The sequence below is a fragment of the Stylophora pistillata genome, chromosome 14 (genome assembly GCF_964205215.1).
Source record: "Stylophora pistillata chromosome 14, jaStyPist1.2, whole genome shotgun sequence".
Classification (NCBI taxonomy): domain Eukaryota; kingdom Metazoa; phylum Cnidaria; class Anthozoa; order Scleractinia; family Pocilloporidae; genus Stylophora; species Stylophora pistillata.
Window position 1 is genome coordinate 15560128 of NC_142532.1, and position 13179 is coordinate 15573306.

General features: G+C 38.2%; 2 pseudogenes across 1 annotated transcript; both read left to right on the forward strand.

The window, feature by feature from the left end:
- Nucleotide 1: 1 nt before the first annotated feature.
- Nucleotides 2–7808, forward strand: LOC148716764 (uncharacterized; annotated as a pseudogene). Its single transcript, XR_015995291.1, has 3 exons — nucleotides 2–4749; nucleotides 5111–5292; nucleotides 6157–7808. The product of XR_015995291.1 is annotated as an uncharacterized LOC148716764 (transcript).
- A 1658-nt stretch (nucleotides 7809–9466) lies between these two features.
- Nucleotides 9467–12802, forward strand: LOC148716765 (uncharacterized; annotated as a pseudogene).
- Nucleotides 12803–13179: the final 377 nt, after the last annotated feature.

Below are 13179 nucleotides of genomic sequence, written 5' to 3' on the forward strand. Positions count from 1 at the left end.
AATTAAAAATAATTTCAAAAGCTGAGTGTCGTCGAGTGTCGTCGAGTTATGGCTTTTGGCTTGTTCGTGGGAGCGATAGCTCTTTGGTATCATGTCTCTGCTTTCTGTTTTCTCCTGAGCTATTTTGTATCGCAATTGTGATCAAGGTGTACCAAACGGCAAATTCGGGGTTGCGACGGCATTTGTTGATTTCCTTCCGCGCATTGACTGGACTATGATACGATTCTCAACAAAGTTCTGGCGATTTTTACGGTTGCTTCAATGCGGTGCGCAGCGGTTAAAACTTCTTCCTTGGAAACAGCAATCAAGTTCGTTGCAGGTAAAACAAACCTTACAACGAGAGCATCGAAGCAATGCTTGAATTCTGGCCCTAGAGACTTCCTCTCGTAGAAAAGCATCTCTCTGAAAGAAATTACATCTCAACAAAAGGTCTTCCTTTTGTAAACATTAGCGGGCTTCAATGGGAAATGTGCTTCTTTAACCGAAACTTTAAAGAAAATAGCTAGATGAATGGCGATTAATTCTGCGGCTCCATAGTTGTTCAAGAAATTCAGTGGATTATCTTTCAGCTGTTTGAGAAGTATTTTGGGTTTGAAACATCAGAAAATGATTGCTTGGATGAATTCGTGCCAACTATCGCTGTAACAGGTGATTTGGATGGGCTTCAAACAGAATGAGCGACGTTATCTGAGGGCAGAAAATATCGGAAAACCTTTCTCCTTTTTGTCGAAAATTTGCGTTAATTAAGAGAAACATACTGAGTTGTGGCAAAAGAACTTGGTTCGGTGGCTTTGATCTTTGAGTCGTTTGCTCTTGGTATTTTAGATATTTTAACTTTTTATTTTTCGTTTGTGTAAGCGTATTCAGTTCGAACACTCCATCGACATCTGTGGTTGGGTTGGAAAGGCCATTTAAATTAATGCGCGACGCAATAAAATTCGAACAAATGATCGACGTAAGCGTGTGATAAATATTACTAGATACGACACGCGATTACAAAACTGTGTGATATCTGTATAATTTTATTCACAGTTTGAAAGCCTCTTAGAGTTCTTTACAGAACGACAGCGATTGTCACTCCTTTTGATCTTGCAAGGCAAACATTTTTGATTTTGTACACAGCCGAAAACTTCAGCAAAGTACTGTTGTTAATACCTCTGTCAAATTTTACAACAAGATGATAGATTTTCAGGCATTGGACAGATGTTGAGTATTGTGAAATAGGCGCTTTTTTAATCAGAGGCAGAAATGGAAAAGACGACAAACTGTCGCATGTGTTTGTACATGTAAGACTGATAAATATTAGCGTGAGGTAGAAATTATTTCCTGTGCTTTGTATTCGTTACAGCGGAAGGGTTCTCAATGTGACTATTGCATGGTCGTAAATGTTCGTGTGGTAACATATTTGAATCGATTTAATGCAATTTGCAATTCCATTGCGAGGAAAAGTTGACTTCTCGCAATTCAACAGATCATTTCAAAGTCGTTACCAGTATCTGAAGTTTTGGATTCAGTTTCCTTTTATTTAATGATTGTTGTCATTGCCGCTAGTCTACTGTTGGAGTTTTCAACTTTTTTTTTATTATCTGCTTGAAGGTGTAAAAGTGGGCGTTGAGATCTCTGACAGATAACATTTTATGTTTGTATGCGAGTCCTGCCGTGAATAATTCGTCAGTACGGGAGTGAACGCAAGAGACCATTTGTGTTCACAGCGATGATTTTCAACTCTAGTCGTATGATCCTATACGACAAAGTTAGGAGTTATTCTTGAAAAAAATTGTCTTTTAAGAGCCTAAACTACCGGGATTTGGCCAGAAAAGCTTAGCCTGGAGATCTCGTCCCTGAATATGTTTGTTACTACCTTGTGCAACCAGCTTTCCTTTCGATTATCTAATGAAAATGAATGGAGATCACAAGACCTGTTTCTCTTTCTATAATTGGTTTCTTTGGAAATGGGAGCAAAAAGGATCTTCAAGGCTGTTATGTTTTTTGAAAGCATGCAATAGATCACTTCTGTTGGGAATTGCCTCCAAGATTGAACTACTAACACACTCACAAGAAATCCCGTTTTTTTCTCCTTTATTAATTAATCACCAATAACCTACAACAACCTCTTCTCGCTCTCCTTTCTTTTCCTTTTCTGTCAATCATTGGTTTTTGGGGTTGCTCCAAAGTTCAAGACTATCAGATTTCCACGCGTTGTCTGTCCACTTCCTCAAATTACATTGATTACGATCAAAACAAAGCCGAAATTACACTAACTACAATGCAACAAATAATAATATTTCGCACGATTTCCGACACTTCGTCGATAGAGTTCAAGTTAAAATCTTTATTAAAAACTGGATCATTGGATGATGCAATTAGACTTTTTATTGGCTTAGACATTATGGTATATCAGCCAATATACCATAATCTATAATCTGTACATCGTAACGTCCGGACTCGTCTTACGAAATAAAGTCGAGAAGATTTGTCTAATATCTTGGGGGCGTCTTTTTTTTTTTAAATAAAACAATTATTCCACTCGCGCTTGTTGGATCTGAGATAATTATAGCCAACGAGGCGCGTAGCGCCTCGTTGGCTATCTATCATCTCATATCCAACGCGCGCTCGTGGAATAATTGTTAAATATATAATACAAGACACAATATTTGGGTAACTTGTCATATGCACGAGCAGTTATTAAAATTAATATCCAGGCATCTGACTTCTTTTAGAAAACTTGTTTTGTAGAAGTCATTGTCAGAACATTAAAAGGAGATTAAAAAAAAATGCTCCATTTGAATGCTGCAGAAATTTATTATCATCTAAGCCCACTCCGTTTAAGAATAGTTGAGGTAGTTATTATCATCCTGATTATATGTCACTGTCTAAATAAATAAATTACATTACAATCTCCCTAGTCGATATTCAGCCCGAATCGACCTGATTGCGATAAGACTGAAATGGTCGGAGTCATCCCAACGGCTAGCCGATATTCAGATCAAGAGTTAAAAGAGAAGCCCCAATCAGAATTGTGCCGCCCTACAAATATCAGAAATCTGCGAACATAGTGCGTAGTCGGCCTGCTGACCTCAGTCGGAAGATCAATGCAGATATTATTAGCCCGGCTTACGCAAGTAGAAAGATAAAGGATGAAATTAAGGTCAGGGAAGACGAGCCGCCTCTTGTGAGTCAACAATACGTGGTGTATTCATTTCAGTGTGGCCTGTGCCATGCTGGCTATGTCAGCTACACGTGCCGACACCTTCACCAACGAATTGAGGAACACATGGGATCGGCAATCGGAAACCACTTCACACAGCAGCATGATATGGAGCCAGATCACATCGCACAGAGCTTTAGGATCTCAAGAAAGTGTCAGAACAAATTTGACTGTCTTATTTTTGAAATGTTTCTTCATCAAAGAACTCAAACCAACACTAAACAAACAGCGCGATTAAATTCGCGCCAAATTATTTGTACAGAGTAGTTCTTGTTCTCATTATTCCATTGTTATTACCTCATAAATATTCTTAGCGTTCGCCACATTTTTACCCATTTCACCTTTTTCCACATTTTTACGCTAACTTAGAAAACTTTTACTCGCTTGAAAATGACCTCAGAGATGTCGAAACATCGGGCTTTCTTATCGCTAATTTTTATTTCGAAATGATAAAGAAGCCTTTAATTTCGAAAACGTTTTTTTATTATAACCACAGCATTATTTTTTATAAGGCTCTACATTTTTGGATTTTTGATTTTGTTTTTCTTTTCTGTATGGAATTGAGAAAACGGAGGCTTTGGAATTGTGCAACGGCAGTTTGCCAAAGCTGTGTTTTGCTTGATCATGCGGGTCACTATGGCGCGCCTGTCCAGTCAATATTCAAACAACCTTAATATACAATACATCCATTACAGTTCTTTGTCATATTTTTTATTTCCTTTCTGTATACTTTTTATTTTGCTTCTTTATTTCCCATTTTCTTTCTATATACTTGAAAATCTCTTCGTATCAATTCACATATACGTGTTTAGCTCATCTATTTTCTATTTTTTCTCTTCATTTTATATGCGTTCTATATTTTTTATATTTATTCCATATGTTTTTATTCGTTCCGAGTGGGATTTTTTATTTTCTTTCTAGTTAGTATGCAAACGTCACCACATGACCGCTAGCACTATTGTTTTTTCCATTCCGCCATTTTGGCTTTCGGCTACATGGAGGAAGAGCTATCGACTGCTTGTCGGGCGGCCGCGGATGCTTTAGAGATTTTAAGTAATTTGAGACGTGGGTTTACGAGAAATGTAATACCTCGGATGAATTCTACGGCAGTCTCTGTGAGTCAGCCGAACAACGGAGATCGTAAAGTAAACAACGAGGAACTTCAGTCAAACGAACGTGCCATTCAGTCCTCGACGTCGCCAGACTCTAACAGTTCTATCCAAGCTCGGCTTGCCACTCTCTTTCCGACAATTGGTTCGAACCAAGCTAGTGGGAAAAGCACTAGCAGAAGACTAGCAAGGTCAAAGCAGACCATTAAGGCGACCAAAGGCCACCCATCCAAGACACTTGTTTACAAGGATCTAGTGCTTATTCCCAGTCCCAAGATCAACAAAGTACCTACACACACAACCTGACTTCAGTTAGAAGAGAGAGAACTTGTCTGCCACGAGTTTCCCTTTGACAAGAGCTGGGACGCACATTCCCTCAAAGCTGCTATATTGAATCGATTTCCAAAGCTTTTGCCATTTGAGTATGTCAAGGTGGGTAACTTTGTGTAGTGATATAAGTAAGCTTAAGCATTGTTCTACGTTTAATGCATTCATGATAATATCATTGCTGTTCCGTTTATACATTTGGTGTGGCTGCACTATTCTTAAATACGCATCTATACTATTTTGCCAAAAATTTAACCACATAAGAGGATACCTGCAGTGACGCGAGTAATGGACTTCGAATTTTTTGCTGAATTTGTTGGGTTATTTTAGACTTGCTCTGGTACTGCCCCGCTCCCACCCCTTTCTCCTTACTTGTGACATAAGCTTAACTTAACTACTCATTCATTGAATTTACCCTTGACTTTTGCAAGAAGCGTACAAGTAATGTGTGTTTTTCCTAACCTAGCCATGCTATGGAAAGCTAGTAACTCCTAAGCTGGCTGAAGGCATAACTCTGGATGCAGAAAGAGTGACCAGGATGGCTGGTCAAGGAGCTGTTTATGTTAGATCAATGGTCCCTTTGGAATCTGAAGACGAGGGTGAAACCACAGAGGAGCTAGAGAATTTAGAATTAGATGACAGTCCAAGGTGAACTTTTTCTTCTGAATTTTTGCATTGGACAAAGTAAAAGCTGTATAGATTTCTTCTAGCTTTTTGCCTTACTGCAAAGGTAGCTTCCCAATGAAGACGGATAACCTTATGATAGACTGGCTTCCCAGCTCATACTAGTGGGCATGACAATGGCTTTTTGTTGGAAATATTATCCAGTTTGTATAGGTAATCACATGATTTCGAGTGCAATTTGGAATAAATACGCACGTGTAAATTTTTTCAAAGACTAACAAAATTGCCTGAGCCCATAGGGCGAGTGCAATTTGTGGTCTTTGAAAAAATTTAAAAGTGCTTATTTATTCCAAATTGCACGAGAAAATCATGTGATTATCTATTAATAATATACATGAAAAAATACGAGCTAGTTTCTCATAACTACGCAGAAGAGAAGCGCGCGCAACACGTGCAAAAGTAATTTATTCAAACCCTGCAAGTGACATGGACCAGTCATTCTGAACAATCAGAATGTCTGGTTTGTTTCTTTCTTTGCACTGAATTAACCCTCTTCTGTACTGAATTAACTCTCTTCTGCACTGAATTAACTGAAAACTGCATTCATCTTAACCAATCAGAACTGAGAAATTTTTTCATGTATATTATTAGTCTCCAAATAGATTTGTGTATTTTTTTTTATTTTAATGTTTGTTTATTTATTTATTTGTTGGCTCAGATCTTTATTCAATCGTTTAGCAGGACGGGACATGAATTGATGTGGTATTTTGCAACTCCATGTGATTTTGGATATTTGTACAAAGATGAACCCTTCATAGTCTGTTACATCATTGCCACTTAGTTCACTTTGTTTTTTATGGTTTGTGACAAGTTATTATTTCCTTTTAGTGTTAGTGGAACACAAAGAAACTCTGTGTTGCTTTCATTTGAGGAGAGTGATGGGAGGCCAGATGCAGCTGTGGTGCCCCACCCCTGCCAGGATGTTGCACAACCGTATTGTGTACCATTTCCAACTGAAGCAGAAACATCACATCAAAATACAGAGTTAAATGATATAGAGAGAGGCATCGACTCTGATATTGTTTATGTATCTGAGCATGTACCTGTGTCTGTATCAGTACCTGTATCTCAGCTGCCACCAAAACGTATCATCCAAGTGCACAGGCTAAATATTAAGAAGGATTTCATTGACGTATTCCGAGATCCATTAATTGTGAGTCAGGACATAGAGATAATTGCTATTGATGCAAGGGGAGTTGAAGAAGTGGGCGGAGGTGTTGGGTTGCTTAGAGATGTTTTCTCTCTTTTTTGGAAAGAAACATATGATTCCCTTTTTGTTGGAGAAAATGAGCGCGTACCATTCGTAAGACATGACTATCAAAGGGATGAATGGGTTGCTGTTGGCAGAATTTTGGTGAAAGGACATTTAACCTGTCAATACCTACCAATCCTTCTGTCTCAAACGTTCCTTGCTTGTCTTTTTTGGGGGGAATCTGCAGTAACTAGTGCTATGCTGACTCAATCCTTTAGAAATTACATTTCAGTAGATGAAAAATGTTTGATTGACAAGTGTCTCGCTGGTGACATGAAGTGGGATGATGAAGATGAAATGTCCCAGCTTTTAGAAGTTTTTAGTAACTATGACTGTCGAATTATGGTAAATTCCGAGAATGTTAGTCAAGTTATTGAAGAAATAGCCCATAAGGAGCTGCTGCAGAAGCCACAGTATATTACAGACTGCTGGAAGGATATAGTTTCTACACTTCTTCCTAGTTTTCCTGATTTTGCAGCAATTTCCAAAAGGTATGAATTGTTAATACCATCGACAATCAAAATCCTTAGTTGCCTAGAGGCAAACCCTGAGAGTGATGGGGAAAGTGATAGCCTTAAGTTTCTCAAACGGTATACTAAGGGCCTTGACACGCCTCAGAAACTATCAAAGTTTGTAAGGTTCATCAGTGGGTCTGAGTGAATGCTTTTTGATGCAATTCAAGTAAATTTTACCAACTTATCAGGTTTGGGTCGCCGACCAATTGCCCACACTTGTAATACTGTATTGGAGCTATCCTCGTCTTATCAGTCATTTCCTGAACTTAGAGAGGAGTTCAGTGCAATACTTGCATCAGATTATTGGGAAATGGATATTGTGTAATATGCCTTGTGACTTAAAGAGGACCATTGTGATGGCAAATGTAAGCTGATTTAAAACAGACTGATAATATCATTTTTGTAGTGAAATTGTGTTTTCTCCCTTGGATAGGCATTTACGGTTTTAAAACATTTAACAACTGTGCACAAATTATTTTCTGGTAAATCATACTTGGAAATCATTAACTAATGGCTGATTGTAGTATCAAGCTTGTTATCTGTTCAAGTTGACATTTTCAAGTGAGGGCAGGTGTTTAGAACTATTTTGTTGAGATTCTTATGTATTTTTTTCCTTACTGTTGTAAAGGTTAAGTTGCATTAATTTTGTTGTACTATTCTGATCGATACAATTTAAAGGCAAATAATAAACTTCACACTGTTTGCGTTTTCAATCTGTCACAGTGGTACCTGTTTGATAGACGTTAATTGATCTTAATTCTAGGCCCTATTTTCACTCTCTAACAACGAATTTTAGGTTAGTTGAATGCTGGGAACACCTGTTTTAAAGATTGTTACCACCAAAACGGCCTTATCTCGGCAAAGTTTTTTATATGTTGAACTGATTCTTAAGGATGTCCATGCATCTCAAATATTGAGTTCTACCATGTTCACCATCGTCATTCAAAGGGTGACAGGAGACTTCCAAGATATGCAGTTGTTGTGGTGTCAGCCGAACATCAACAGCTGGTATTGAGACCTCAGGGTAATCGTCGTCGTCTAACGGGATAGGTCCATCTGGATCAAACCCATACAATGGAATTTCATTTGGATGTAGAATACTCTCAACTCCAGAGTATCCAGAGTGCATGTTTTCCAAAATCCCAGAGGCAAAAATTTGTAGGGGAGGTAATTGATGTTCACTGGAGACAGGGTGGTTGTTCCATTGACTAATGAAGTGTTGTAATGCCCTATTTATCCTTGGTATGTAGACAAAGTGAAATGAAAACAAATGTACTTCATTTAACGGGTCAAGAAGACCCATGTCTTCCATTCCACTAAAGATATTGGCAGAGTGACAAAGGACACCAGCGTAAACATCCTTGTGAGCGCGCTCAACACGGCAGTTGTGGACAGAGCTTCCCGTTATGATACTTCCTCTGTTTAGTCCTCTATTTTCCAACATGTACTTTGCCACTCCAACATTTTCCAGTCCATGATCGCTTCTTACTCTTGAAGGTAAGCCAAACTCTTGTACTCCCTTGATAAAGAGCTCCAACACTGTATCTGCTCGGTTGTTATCAGTTAGGGTGGCATATACAATAACCCTTGAATACCCATCAACACAGCAGTGCACAACAAACCTGTACCTGGTGAGCTTGTGGTTTCCGTCTATGTGCCACAAAGCGTTTGGCGTTGGTACAGAGTACTTTCGACGGTAAAATGGAGTACTCCAGCGAAGTGCTGTCCCAAGCGGGTCTTGTCTACGAAGACAGTAACGAACCCTCCATCGCTGGATTCGAAATCCCCTGGCTCGGACAGCTCCAAGCAATCTTCATTGTCCAATGTTTAGAGTAATGCTTCTGATTTCTTTGACAGCGTCTTCAAGCTGAGAATCTGAAAACAAGTTCTAGTTAACGTTTAATTACAAAGTTTGAAGTATCGTACATCATTGTGTGAGATGGGACTTAGGGGAACCTAAAATATTTTGACTAAGGGTATGGCTTCTAAGATTTATTTTACCCGAGATTATATGGTCCTTATCCAAACACATTGATAATAAGCTTAAACCAAATAAGCCACTAGTATAGATAACCTCAGTCTGTAAAATACTGTGTACCTGACAATGCAGTCCAGTTTCCGCTGTCATCATCCAAATTTAATTCTCGTCTTCTTCGACGTAAAGTACTCTCACTGATACCTAACAAACTAGCGATTTTTACCCAGGAGAAATGCAGTTCACGTAAGAATTCGATCTTTTCTCTTTCGATGACGATTACTGGTCTTCCTGTACTTGTTTAGTGGTAGGACAAGCGAATGAATTTGATATCTTTGCTTCGACGGAATTTCTTTCCTCGTACTTTGTCATTGCACGAAAAACAAAGCGTACTTTTGTCCAAACAGCTTCCATTATTGTCTTGAAATCTTGAAGGACAGAGTTCTCACTTTGCCATACACTATGCAACAGCAACTGTAAAGTTAAAATTGCATCTTCCAGACGGACGTTAGCTTGTTCAAAGTAATCAACGGAGACATCTTGTGTGTTCAAATTATGAATACCAATCAACAGGGTACGAAGAGACTCCACGAAGTTGTAAAGGCCTCTCTCGTTGCCATCTCTTAAAGTTTCATCCGCCATTTTGCTTTTGAAATTGCCGGAAAAGTGCTAGCGGTCATGTGATGACATTTGCATACTAATTAGAAAGAAAATAAAAATCTCACTCGGAACGAATAAAAACATATGGAATAAATATAAAAAATTTAGAACGCATATAAAATGAAGAGAAAAAATAGAAAATAGATGAGCTAAACACGTATATGTGAATTGATACGAAGAGATTTCAAGTATATAGAAGGAACATGGAAAATAAAGAAGCAAAATAAAAAATATACAGAAAGGAAATAAAAAATATGACAAAGAAATGTAATGGAAGTATTGTATATTAAGGCTGTTTGGATATTGACTGGAAAGGCGCGCCATAGGTCACGCCTTAATGCACTTGGAGTAAGAAGCTGAAAAACAAAAGATCCAAATGAAATCACTAATTGAAACAAAGAGGCACGATTTACAAGAAAAAATAAAAATTGTCTATCAGCTCCATGACGATTACGCAAAAGTGATGAAAAAAGGAGAAGACTTGAAGCGAGATGTACAGGAGTTTGTAGACAATTTGTTTGCAACTGTTGAAGCAAAGAAACAAGCCATTTTTGAAGCAGTGGCAGAAGAAACGAGGAAATCTTGCGAACGGCAAAAAACAGAGATCGAACGTCAAATAAAGTTAATCGAGTCATCTTTGGAAAAGGCTGATAAACTGATGATACGAAGTACTAACGCTGAAGTCATTCAACTAATGAAATCATTAGAAACATTATTTCAGCGAGATGATCAAAACCAACCGGTGGACCTCGACCTGAAACAGCCTTCCATTTTAGCTTTTGTTGAGAATCAAAAGCTGTTGAACACTGTCGAAGTCGAGGAAATTGGATCTTTGCGAATATTCCAACAAAAAAAAGCAAGCCAGTCTGTTGCTGAAGGCAAAGGACTTAATGAAGCAATATCTAACCGAATAGCGCAGTTTTCTCTGACCACAAGAGACGCCGACGGAAGACAGTGTTATGAACGTGACCATGTAACGGTGGAGATGAGGGACAAACAGGGACGAGAATGCGTGACGGAAGTGCAAGTGAATGACCAAAAGGATGGACTTTATCAGATCAGCTATTTTCCCAATAATGACGGAAGATTTAAAGTAACAGTAAAGGTAAACGGAGAACATGTTCAAAATAGCCCTTTTAACCTGAAAGTAAAACGATTTCAGTTGAAAGCTGTGTCGTCTTTCGGAAAACACGATTTTTTTATACAAGGGCTTAGGGGTCCTTAGGGGGTGGCAGTGAATGCCAGGGATGAAATAGTTGTAACTGATTTTTACGACCACAGAGTCGAAATTTTTAACAAGAATGGAAAGTTCCTCTTAAGTTCGTTTGGTAGGGAGGGTAGCAAGGCGGGCGAGTTTAATCATCCGACGGGAATAACATTTCATAACAATGGGAATATTTTCGTGGCAGACACCGGTAACCACAGAATCCAGAGTTTTACTAGGGAGGGTCAGTACGTGGGTAGTTTTGTTGGAAAAGGAAACCCTGATAGTCAGCTCAATCGTCCTCGGGGTTTATCGGTAGACAGTGATGGAAATATCATTGTTGTTGATACAGGTAACAAACTGATTAAGATCTTTTCTTCTGATGGCACGTTTCTCATGAAGATAGATGGACAGGGGTCTTTTACTTATCCTATACACTGTGTCCAGTACAATACATATCTCATAGTGTCGAACCAAGATGAACATTGTATTAAAGTATTTGACAGGAATGGAAAGTTTCAGTACAAGTTTGGAAAGCAAGGTAAAGGGGACGGGGAGTTTGAATATCTCGGATGTTTGTTAGTGAACAAGTCGGGACACCTGATGGTATGTGACTCAGGAAATAAGAGAGTACAAGTATTTGAACTGAATGGAGAGTTTCTTAGTAAGTTTGGAACTAAAGGTGGCGATTTAGGCGAATTCAATTGTCCAATTTCTATGGCGGTTCTTTCTACTGGACAAATTGTTGTCACTGATTATCTAAACCATCGCATTCAAGTTTTTGAGCAACATATAACTGATATAGAAAGTTGACAAGTTCGATTTCCTTTTTTCAGAAATGTATTCCTAAAATTGGTAACACAAAATGACATATGTAGCTATATTTCTTGCTTTGCTACTTTCGTTGAAAATGTTACGTCTGGTCAAATAATGAACGAATTACAATTTTGATGCGATAAATTACATTTGACCCCCCCCCCCCCCCCCACAACGAAGTGAATTCAAGGGAAGAATTGATTCTCGCAGGTAAATTGCAAAATAAGCGATTGCAGAAAAGAAGCCTGACTTTACAGGCCTGTTTTTGAAATTGTAAATACCGAGCTCCTTAAATTTCGTAATAACTGACAATGTATTTTAATATTTCTCCCTGAAATTTGAGTGGTCGATAAAATTACTGTTAATTATTATTGGACCATTACAGTTTTTTTTTTTTTTTGCCATTTTGTGTTCTTAATACGACCTCCCTGCTTATTAAATAACATTTTCCGCGGAAACCGACTCGGAGGCTAAACGAGAAGCCATCTTTTTAGTTATTTCCGACTGATCGAAGGTGAGCGGCTTTTAGGAGAATTAGCTACGAGCTTAGCTAGTAATATTTACTTGTGTGGCATATACTCGTGGCTATTATTTTTATAATCACAGAAACTACTTATGTAGATTGTGTTTAGGCATTAGAACAAGACATAGCTAAGCAAGAGTACTTCTTCTTACTGTTTGCCGTACATGTACAATGGGTATGACATCATTTTAGAGAATTTTTATATTATTATTGGTCAAATCAATAACAGCCAATTTGATAATTCTTTATTCTCCTCATTTATCTACTTGATATTGTACTGATATTGTAAGGAGAAATTCTCTCTTGGTCATTCACGGGAGTTGAAGCGTTAACGAAGTTTTGAGGGAATGACACAGAAGTCTTTCTGATAACCGGATATATACTGTATTGGTCACATACCATGCTCACGGTATATGAAGGCTTAGTGAAGTTTTGTAATATTGTCAAATAAGTATTTTTGATAATTAACCGGATACAGCTATGTAATTACTTACTTCGATATAATGCAAATAAACTTTGTGTGATTTGATGTCTCATGATCAAAGATTTTTTTTTACAATGTTCTTTTAGAGTGTCAAACAATTTTTTTGTCGTGAGAAGCTAGCATGGTGTCATGGTCAAAACACTGGCCCTTGGAAAAAGCGCCAATAAGACTCTAATAAGCACTGTGTCTATTCCAGGCTCCCAAAAAGTGGAGACAAGCGAAGAACAGGCGAGCATTATTGGGTGGTTACGGTTGTTAAGAAAAATGGCTACCTCAGCCTTTTTTTTTTTTTTTTTTTTTACTGTTTAACCCCTCCTGAGGTGCTTATTCTATCTAAGTACAAGAGATTATAATAATGCTTTTACTGGGAAGGCACTTCACTCCTATTGCCTGGTTCGAAAATACGACGCTGATGCAGATGT